At 40.6% G+C, this 10,000-nt stretch overlaps 1 long non-coding RNA gene across 1 annotated transcript in view; it reads left to right on the top strand.

Annotated features, from left to right (window-relative positions):
- LOC118762891 overlaps positions 1-10,000 on the top strand; it is a 22,896-nt gene that overhangs the window by 2,283 nt on the left and 10,613 nt on the right. Inside the window, exon 2 of the long non-coding RNA XR_004998642.1 lies at positions 9,758-9,767. This is a non-coding gene — a long non-coding RNA (uncharacterized LOC118762891). The remainder of the gene's footprint in view (positions 1-9,757; positions 9,768-10,000) is intronic.

The following is a 10,000-nucleotide window of genomic DNA, read 5'->3' as shown; positions in this document are numbered from 1 at the left end:
GAGCATCATCATCATCATCATTTAGCGTCCGCTTTCCATGCTAGCATGGGTTGGACGGTTCAACTGGGGTCTGGGAAGCCAGAAGTCTGCACCAAGCCCAGTCTGATCTGGCAGTGTTTCTACGGCTGGATGCCCTTCCTAACGCCAACCACTCCGTGAGTGTAGTGGGTGCTTTTTACGTGCCACCCGCACAGGTGCCAGACGGGGCCGGCAAACGGCCACGGACGGATGGTGTTTTTTACGTGCCACCGGCACGGGGGCCAAGCAAGGCTGGCAACGGCCACGATCGGATGGTGCTTTTTACGTGCTACTGGCACGGAGGCCAGTCGGGGCGGCGCTGGCAACGGACACGGTCGGGTGGTGCTCTGGATTATATTACCAAATGAATCCTTTTTTTAACATAATGAGGTGTGATTTGAGGGAGATTTAGTAGCTATTTCTTGTAGGTTGAATGACAAAATAAAGGTCTTCTTGAGGTTTCCTCATTATTAAGAGTTACTGAATGAGGAACAGGAGCTGGAAGTAGAACCTACTTATAATAGGGCCGAATTTAGAACTAACACCAGGAATCAGTAAAGAGATGGTGAGTACAATAGATGGTAAGAATATGATAATTGGAAAAGTTGATCCAAGGTCAACCAGATCTCCACATCCATATTAGTAAGCCCTAATATATTGGCGGATAGCTGACTTTCTATAGTTTATGCTGTAGATGGTGAATTTATCTCTTGTTCTTTTCCTAGACTATTCTGTTAAGCTATATGATCCACACAACTGCTTCATTGGCCATCAGAGATAACATACTCGTTTCACAATCTGAGCAAGTGATTGATGTAACAACCCATCCTGTCACCCTCAATATATCAGTATCTATCCCTGTAGTTTCCCTTGTCATTATGCATTTAACTGTTGCATTTATCATGTCTTTATAGATCTCTACTGCAGCTTCTTCTGTTGGATAATCAGCTGAAAGCAGCAACTGAAAAGTTCTTTGAGCAGCGTGCAACCTAGGCAGCATGGTGGTGGAATGATAATATGGGAGAGAGAGAAGTAAATTTACCATCTATAACACAAACTAGAAAAAATTGGTTTATTGAATTGATCTTGATTCAGTTTTCCCAATTATCACACCTTTACCATCTCTTGTATTACCTTTACAATCTCTTTAATGCTCCTTACAGTTAGTCCTATTGCTGGTCTATTACGGGTAGGCTCAACCTACTATCAACTCTCATTTACCTATTTCTTTACTACCCACAGAGAGGACAAACAAGGACAGATAAACGAATTAAGTCGATTACATCGACCCCAGTGCATAACTGGTACTTAATTTATCGACCCCGAAAGGATGAAAGGCAAAGTTGACCTCGGTGGAATTTGAACTCAGAACGTAATGGCAGACGAAATACGGCTACTCATTTCGCCCAGCGTGCTAATATTTCTGCCAGCTCACCTACTATCATCTCTTATTTACCATTCAGCAACTTTTCAGTATGATGAGTCAACAGTGGTGGCATACGTTGTCATTCGACTGCTAGAAATAGCGACCAAAACTCACTCAAACCCCAGTTCATTGTTTTAAAAAGGAGTCATTTGATAATATTGTCCAGGTGGCACTATATCTGTGTAACAGGAGGTATCAATATGAGGTGTAAGGAAATAATCACCTGTTTAACATATGAATGATGTACATAGTGTACAGGAGTGGCTGTGTGGTAAGTAGCTTGCTAAACAACCACATGGTTCCGGGTTCAGTCTCACTGCGTGATACCTTGGGCAAGTGTCTTCTACTATAGCCTCAGGCTGATCAAAGCCTTGTGAGTGGATTTGATAGACGGAAACTGAAAGAAGCCTGTCGTATATATATATGTATATATATATATATATAATATATATATATATATGCGTGTGTGTGCTTGTGTGTCTGTGTTTGTCCCCCTAGCATCGCTTGACAACCGATGCTGGTGTGTTTATGTCCCCGTCACTTAGTGGTTTGGCAAAAGAGACCGATAGAATAAGTACTGGGCTTACAAAGAATAAGTCCCGGGGTCGATTTGCTCGACTAAAAGGCGGTGCTCCAGCATGGCCACAGTCAAATGACTGAAACAAGTAAAAGAGTAAAAGAGTAAAGAGTTGCCAGATTGGGACAAATGGATGAATGAATAAAAGAAGTCATTGTTTTTGATTCATCATTTGCATTGTTAAAAATTTATATCAGACACAACCGTCCAAAGAGGAACTATAGAGAGTAACAGAAGAAAGGGAATGTTTTCATTGGATCATTGTATTTGATATGTTACTCTATAGTTTCTTATTAGTTGGTTGTGTCTAATATATATATTCTTTTATTCTTTTACTTGTTTCAGTTATTAGATTGTGGCCATGCTGGAGCACTATCTTAAAGAATTTTAGTCAAAGAAATATATATATATATATATATATATATATATCACGTGATCACGTGACCGACCAGGCTATCAGATGTTGCTACACATCGCTGGTCACAATGCGTTTCGCATTGTTTTTTAGCCTTCAAATGACGCCAACCCCGCTGGCTAAGCAAGCAGGCCAACAGAAGAAAGAGTGAGAGAAAGTTGCAGCGAAAGAGTACAGCAGGGATTGCCACCACCCCCTGCCGGAGCCTCGTGGAGCTATAGGTGTTTTCGCTCAATAAACACTCACAACGCCCGGTCTGGGAATCGAAACCACGATCCTACGACCGCGAGTCCGCTGCCCTAACCACTGGGCCATTGCGCCTCCACATATATATATATATGGCTTCTGTGCCGGTGGCACATAAAAAGCACCATCCGAACGTGGCCGATGCCAGCACCGCCCCGACTGGCTTCCTGTGCCGGTGGCACATAAAAAGCACCAACCGATCGTGGGATCCCAGAACATCTCGCTGTGCTTGAGGAGACCAGTTGAGTCAAGTGCATGTACATGAACATCGAACCAAATATCAATGGAAACAGTAGTTGTGATACCTGTGCCGGTGACACATAAAAAGCACCATCCGAACGTGCCCTTGCCAGTGCAGCCTCCACTGGCTCTGTGCCGGTGGCACATAAAAAGCACCATCCGAACGTGACCGATGCCAACCCTGCCTCGAATGGCTTCTGTGCCGGTGGCACATAAAAAGCACCATCCGAACGTGGCCGATGCCAGCACCGCCGTGACTGGCTTCTGTGCCGGTAGCACATAAAAAAGGCACCAACCGATCGTGGCCGATGCCAGACCCCTCTGGCACCTGTGCAAGTGGCACGTAAAAAGCACCCACTACACTCGCGGAGTGGTTGGCGTTAGGAAGGGCATCCAGCTGTAGAAACACTGCCAGACCAGACTGGAGCCTGGGGCAGCCCCTGGCTCCCCAGACCCCAGTCGAACCGTCCAACCCGTGCTAGCACAGAAAGCGGACATTAAACGATGATATGATGATGATATATATATATATATATATAATATATATATATATATTATATATATATATATATATTATTAATATATATTATATATATCTGTAAATATAATACGTGACAATTATTCGGTAGCCAAGATAAAACTCTGAGTTTCGGATTGCCTTGTGGAAATCCACACCACCATCTCTTCAGTTATCCGAAACTCAGAGTTTTATCTTGGCTACCGAATAATTGTCACATATTACTTTTACAGATAAATTCCTCTATTTACATAATATTGAGGTCTCTTTCTTTCCTTTGTTATCTTACCGTTTTTACCAATATATATATATATATATATAGGGGGTGGTGGCAATCCCTGCTGTACTCTTTCGCCGCTCTGAGATTTATCATTGTTTGATTTCACTTTTTCAATATCAGTGTCAAATCGACACTGGAAAAAGTATATGTATTTGTGAAGGGATCTGACTTCTCATCGACAACCATGATTGTCACACGCTGATGAAAGGTAAACACCTTGAAACTCGGGTACGTGTGTATCATGTGTTGAAGACGGGGAGGATGACTCCCCTTCACAAATACTGAGAGGACACAGATAGTGTGTCTATAGCCAGCTGGTGGAGATATCTTCCTGGGGCTACAAACTACAGTAGCATCCACCCTTATGGGTTAGCCATATTCAAATGGCAAATATGCAACACGATGTGTTATCGCTACTGTTTATAACTCGCTCTGAGATTTATCAAACAACTTTTCAGAACGATAGTGGTTTATTGATGCAGAAGGTTGTGGAGTTTTCGTATCGAAGTACAGATAAAATGTAAAAAATTCTTTTTATTATTTCACAGTAGGCAACCATGGTTACTGAGTATGTAAATCAGAATACAAGAGTTAAGGAATGGAGTTGTAAAAATCCAAACGAAGTATATATATACTGCTTGCTACTCATCAGGCCTAGGGTATCTTGATTAAATGAAAGTTTACATTGTTGCAAGGAGGTACATATTAACACATGGGAGATTCAAACAGATATATATATATTTCTTATTTCTTTACTAACCACTAGGAGCTAAACACAGAGAGGGCAAACAAGAACAGACAAACGGATTAAGTCAATTATATATATATATATATATATATATGTATATATATAGGCCTGATGAGTAGCAAGCAGTATATATATACTTCGTTTGGATATTTACAACTCCATTCCTTAACTCTTGTATTCTGATTTACATACTCGGTAACCATGGTTGCCTACTGTGAAATAATAAAAAGAATTTTTTACATTTTATCTGTACTTCGATACGAAAACTCCACAACCTTCTGCATCAATAAACCACTATGGTTCTGAAAAGTTGTTTTTTAAAATTTACTACGGATTGCTTGAAGCTAACTTTCTTTCTACGCCTTGATCCCTGGATCTTACATTTATATATATATAAAGGTGTGTGTACATATATATATATATATATACAGGTGCAGGAGTGGCTGTGTAGTAAGTAACCAACCACATGGTTCCGGGTTCAGTCCCACTGTGTGGCATCTTGAGCAAGTGTCTTCTGCTATAGCCCCGGGCCGACCAATGCCTTGTGAGTGGATTTGGTAGACAGAAACTGAAAGAAGCCCGTCGTATATATGTATATATATATATATATGCATGTGTGTGTTTGTGTGTCTGTGTTTGTTCCCCTAGCATTGCTTGACAACCGATGCTGGTGTGTTTCTGTCCCCGTTACTTAGCGGTTCGGCAAAAGAGACCGATAGAATAAGTACTGGGCTCACAAAGAATAAGTCCCAGGGTCGATTTGCTCGACTAAAGGCGGTGCTCCAGCATGGCCGCAGTCAAATGACTGAAACAAGTAAAAGAGTAAAAGATATATATATATATATATGTATATATATATATATATATATTATTCAAAGAAATTCCAACTCTGTCTGTTTTGTATGTTTTATTTATATTCTTTATAATATTAATGTAGAATATAGAATATATAGTATAAATAGTATATATAGTAAAATGAAATGAAGTATTGATTGTCTTATTGAATAGATGAAATATTGAATATCAAATATTAAGGGACTAGTATACTTTCTTCAGTACAGCAGTCTTCAAGGTCCCAGGTTGTGACAGGAGTGTTTCAGGAGTGTTTATATGTACATGTATATATATATATAAATATATGTAAACGTTATATATATATGTGTGTGTGTGTGTGTGTGTGTGTGTGTGTGTGTGTGTCTGTGTGTACATTTATATGTACATATATATATGTGTGTGTGTGTGTGTGTGTACATACACACACATACAAAAAGAGGGGAGAGAAAAAGGGAGAGGAAAGAAAGAGAGAGGGAAGGAGGGAGAGAGGGGAGTGAAGAGGAGAGAGTGGGGAGAGAGAAATAGAGTGAATGAATGCAAGTGACAGCAGCTATAGGAACAGCCTAACCCCAATAGGGGTTAGGCTGTTCCTATAGCAGCTGACACTTGCATTCTAGTAGGAGTTAGTTTGTTCATGCTGCTGCAGGCTCATCATATTTGGCAAGTTTGGCTGTTGACATCAGCTGATGTTGAACAGAGCCTGACATGAACACACCACTTTGTTCAGTTCCCTGTTCTAACATCTACCCTGCTTTCAGGCCTGTTGTCTTCCAATTGAGTTAGCTTATTTAAAGCTTGACTGATTTGCAGTCAACAAATGGGATTCATTAGTATTTTTGCTAATGTCAGTCAATGAAATTAATGAGTAGTCGTTGAATCTTATTGGTTGGATTTATTTCACTCAATTTGAAAGATCCTGTTTCAGCTTACTCTTTACTCCTTTACTTGTTTCAGTCATTTGACTGTGGCCATGCTGGAGCACCGCCTTTAGTCGAGCAAATCGACTCCGGGACTTATTCTTTGTAAGCCCAGTACTTATTCTATCGGTCTCTTTTGCTGAACCGCTAAGTGACGGGGACGTAAACACACCAGCATCGGTTGTCAAGCAATGCTAGGGGGACAAACACAGACACACTAACACACACACACATACATATATATATATATATATATATATATATATATATTATACGACGGGCTTCTTTCAGTTTCCGTCTACCAAATCCACTCACAAGGCTTTGGTCGGCCTGGGGCTATAGCAGAAGACACTTGCCCAAGATGCCACGCAGTGGGACTGAACCCGGAACCATGTGGTTGTTTAGCAAGCTACTTACCACACAGCCACTCCTGCTTATGAAAATTTTCTGCACTGAAGAAAAAAGCCCCAGAGTTCAAATTGAGGCAGGACCTACTAAAACCTGGAATAAAAAAGAAACCTGAAATGCTTTTGATCATTAGTCTGCTAGTCAAGAATCACCATAGGGATAAACAGCAAGTGTTGTATGTAGCTTGCTAACGAACCACATGGTCCTGGGTTCAGTCCCACAGCATGGCACCTTGGGAAAGTGTCTTCTACTATAGCCTCGGGCCGACCAAAGCTTTGTGAGTGGATTTGGTAGACAGAAACTGAAAGAAGCCCGACGTATATATGTATATATATATATGTGTGTGGTGTGTGTGTATATGTTTGTGTGCCTGCATTTGTCCCCCCCTCCCCCCAACATTGCTTGACAACCGATGGTGGTGTATTAACGTCCCCGTAACTTAGCGGTTTGTCAAAAGGGACCGATAGAATAAGTACTAGGCTTACAAAGAATAAGTCCTGGGGTCAACTTGGTTGACTAAAGGCGGTGCTCCAGCATAGCCACAGTCAAATGACTGAAACAAGTATGAAGAAGAGTTCATTTTTATTTTTTAATCACAAGAACTCTGGGCTTGGGCCTACAGATGGCATCTTGAGCAAATGTCTATTATAACCTAGGGTCAACCATAGCCTTGAGACCAAAATTGGTTAGGAAGAAGTTGATTGGATGGACTATGCTTGCAATTCAAATATTGTTGTGGAAGGATCCTGACCAACCCCACATGAGTGAAAGTAGACTAATGCATTTCAATAAATATGGAAACTGTGAATTGTAAGCAGTTGACAAGTAGTTGACAGTGGTAGCTGACAGCGGTAGTTGACTGCATTGATTGTCCATATTGGCTACTGTGTTAGTTTAATATCATAACTACATTTGGATTAGTATGGAATGCATTCTGTGTGAACATATTAATTTTGTGAAAGGTCATTCTACATAACCATATCCAAATATTTATTTGGGTTATATTATTCTTATACCTGATGTGCACAATTCCCATCATAACAAATATCCAAACTGGTCACACACTGTGTCACACACTGTGTCGCACACTGTGTCACACACTGTGTCACACACTGTGTCACACACTGTGTCACACTGATTTTGCCTGAGGATTATATTAAGGGTATATACTCTTTTACTTGTTTCAGTCATTTGACTGTGGCCATGCTGGAGCACTGCCTTTAGTCGAGCAAATAGACCCCGGGACTTATTCTTTGTAAGCCCAGTACTTATTCTATCAGTCTCTTTTGCCGAACCGCTAAGTGACGGGGACGTAAACACACCAGCATCGGTTGTCAAGCAATGTTAAGGGGACAAACACAGACACACAAACACACACACATATATATATATATATATATATATATATATATATATACATATATACGACAGGCTTCTTTCAGTTTCCGTCTACCAAATCCACTCACAAGGCATTGGTCAGCCCGGGGCTATAGCAGAAGACACTTGCCCAAGATGCCACGCAGTGGGACTGAACCCGGAACTATGTGGTTGTTTAGCAAGCTACTTACCACACAGCCACTCTGTATATATGGCTGTTACATATATACATTCACTTACATATTAATTCTATGAACAGATGGATCAGTTGGTTGAACAACCGAAAGCTTATAAACTGGAAATTCAGACCAAGAATTATTCATTTATTATGCATAGGAGTGGCTCTGTGGTAAGTAGCTTGCCTAACAACCACATGGTTCCGGGTTCAGTCCCACTGCGTGGCATCTTGGGCAAGTGTCTTCTGCTATAGCCCTGGGCTGACCAAAGCCTTGTGAGTGGATTTGGTAGACAGAAACTGAAAGAAGCCTGTCGTATATATGTATATATATATATGTATGTGTGTGTTTGTGTTTGTGTGTTTGTCCCCCTAGCATTGCTTGACAACCGATGCTGGTGTGTTTACGTCCCTGTCACTTAGCGGTTCGGCAAAACAGACCGATAGAATAAGTATTGGGCTTACAAAGAATAAGTCCCGGGGTCAATTTGCTCGACTAAAGGTGGTGCTCCAGCATGGCCGCAGTCAAATGACTGAAACAAGTAAAAGAGTAAAAGAGTAAAAGAGTATATGTGGAAGTACTTCTTAACAGCTGTGATAACTGACACATTTTTGATATCAATGCAGAAGAAATTATGAACCACAACAAACTAGATTTATATCTTAACCATTTAGCATTCATATTATTCTGTCAAATTCATTGCTTATTTATTCACATCATTTTGAATTAATCATGAGATTTCAATGATGTGATTGTTTGTTTTAAGAATGACACTGTAGGGTAGGTTTGAGAACCTGGATTGGTTAGTTTGAACATAAAATCAATAGAATACATGGTATGGGTATGGTGGGTTTAAATGCTGAAAGGTTAAACAGAGAATGATATATCTGTAATTCTTTATGGTGAACAGATTATACTGGCTCATATGGAAGCACTCCGTCGGTTACGACGACGAGGGTTCCGGTTAATCCGAATTAATGGAACAGCCTGCTCGTGAAATTAATGTGTAAGTGGCTGAGCACTCCACAGACACGTGTACCCTTAACGTAGTTCTCAGGGATATTCAGCGTGACACAGAGAGTGACAAGGCCGGCCCTTTGAAATACAGGTACAACAGAAACAGGAAGTAAGAGTGAGAGAAAGTTGTGGTGAAAGAGTACAGCAGGGATCACCACCATCCCCTGCCGGAGCCTCGTGGAGCTTTAGGTATTTTCGCTCAATAAACACTCACAACGCCGGTCTGGGAATCGAAACCGCGATCCTATGACCGCGAGTCCGCTGCCCTAACCACTGGGCCATTGCGCCTCCACACTGGCTCATACAGATCATGTAAACCATAATGGTAGTGACTAAAATATGGAATCAGTCATCCAATCTTTGAATTATATTCCAAATTCATTTGACAAAGACTGTGGTTTAAAAGCCCATATAGGAACAAACATAACAGTTGGTCTTCGATGCAGTTTTTGAATAACTAAAAAAATTAAACCAATTCATTTTCAAAGGCCATAGCAATGATGTTATGCTAATAATATTACATTTGTTTGGTGTGTTTACATGGGATTGGGCTTATTTCAGATGGCTGCTTGTTCAAAGTGACAGCCTGGTTATTCAGTGGATAGAACCTCTGAATGCGAAAGATTAAGTGCGATTATAACTACATTTGGATAAATGCTGTACAACATGACACTATCAAAGATGGCACCAAAGGAAATTTTGAACTCAAAAGATGAGACCTACTCATTTTATATAATAATATATTATACTTCTGAACTGAAATATTTTTCTTCATTAACTCTTTAGCATTGAAACCAGACCATA

The sequence above is a fragment of the Octopus sinensis genome, linkage group LG4, assembly GCF_006345805.1.
Source record: "Octopus sinensis linkage group LG4, ASM634580v1, whole genome shotgun sequence".
In the NCBI taxonomy this organism is placed as follows: domain Eukaryota; kingdom Metazoa; phylum Mollusca; class Cephalopoda; order Octopoda; family Octopodidae; genus Octopus; species Octopus sinensis.
Note: the sequence above shows the minus strand (reverse complement) of the source record. Positions and strands in the feature narration are given on the sequence as shown.